Genomic DNA, 1,212 nt, shown 5'->3' with positions numbered 1-1,212 from the left:
ATGTCTCTCATTGATTCTTACAAAAAGCTGTTGCAGTTATTAGATGAGATTACACTGAACTGAAAAATCTCTTGAACTCTGATCATTTCCTCAAATTTTACTCTTTCTGTTCATGTTGTAACTCTGAGACGCCTCTGAAGCAGTAAATGATACAAATCCACCACACAGTAAATACAACAGTGACATGATAAATGAACACATTAATTATACTCAGATGAAAACATGTTTGCACTGTACATTACCACTGAGTGTCTGCATTAGTTTCCATAAATGACAGTGAAATGTTGAATTTAAAAACTGATCAGTTTGTCATTGTTTGGTTTGTTTTTATGTCTCTAACCAACTGGAATCCTAGTATTTACACCTGAGACACTATTTTAGTATAAATACTGTGTCTGATGTATATTTACACTGTAGACATACAATGTAAAGATTCATTTAATAAGTGTATTGATTGTTGTCAATGTTTCAACATAATAAAGATCAGACAGTTTGATTGACAGGACAGATGATCAGAGGGGCGGAGTTTTTACCACCATCATTATTACAGGGACCTATGTATGGGTAGAGTTTCTCAGTGAAGGAGCAGCCAGTAAAGGAGTAGATGAGAGCTGCAGCAGCTACGTCATAAAAGGAGACCAGACCCTCCTCATGATCCACAAACACCCCCACCTTCTCAGGCTGAGACTTCAGAGTGAGACGGACTGGAGGGCTAGCAAGAGCTTTGTAATCATTTCCATTTCTCAACCATATCGTCCAGTAACCATTCTGAGGTCTCAGTGTGATGTCTCCCTTCCTGTTGATCGACTCTCTGGCCACTCCTAAATTCCACTTAGTCTTTCCTTTAACCTGAACCTCAAAGTAAAATCTGCCTGAAGAGAAACTCTGCTTTCCTAAGACAAAAACACAGTAAGAAAATCTCTCTGGGTTGTCTCGGAGATTCTTCCTCACATCACCACAGTGAACTTGTTTTCCATCATCAGACAGGATGAGATTAGGATATGCTGTATCAGGATCCAGAGTCACATCCTCTGCATACTGCTGGACCCTCTTCAGCTCAGCCTCAAACAGCTTCTTCATCTCTTCACTGAGCGTCTCCTCCAGCTGAGCCACAGCTCTCACCACAGTCCTCTCATATGATGGTGGACGGACTCTGACCTCTGTCCAGTCCTTGGTGGGTGGAGCAGCTTTCAGGGATGGGAAGCTTTGGAG

The 1,212-nt window shown here is 41.3% G+C and overlaps 1 pseudogene; it reads right to left on the bottom strand.

The window, feature by feature from the left end:
• Window positions 1–10: 10 nt before the first annotated feature.
• Window positions 11–1,206, bottom strand: LOC111650714 (zinc-binding protein A33 pseudogene; annotated as a pseudogene).
• Between the last annotated feature and the right edge of the window lie 6 nt (window positions 1,207–1,212).

This window comes from Seriola lalandi, unplaced genomic scaffold, assembly GCF_002814215.2.
Source record: "Seriola lalandi dorsalis isolate HSWRI2012SDOR001 ecotype SW California unplaced genomic scaffold, Sedor1 jcf7180001956895, whole genome shotgun sequence".
Classification (NCBI taxonomy): Eukaryota; Metazoa; Chordata; class Actinopteri; order Carangiformes; family Carangidae; genus Seriola; species Seriola lalandi.
Note: the sequence above shows the minus strand (reverse complement) of the source record. Positions and strands in the feature narration are given on the sequence as shown.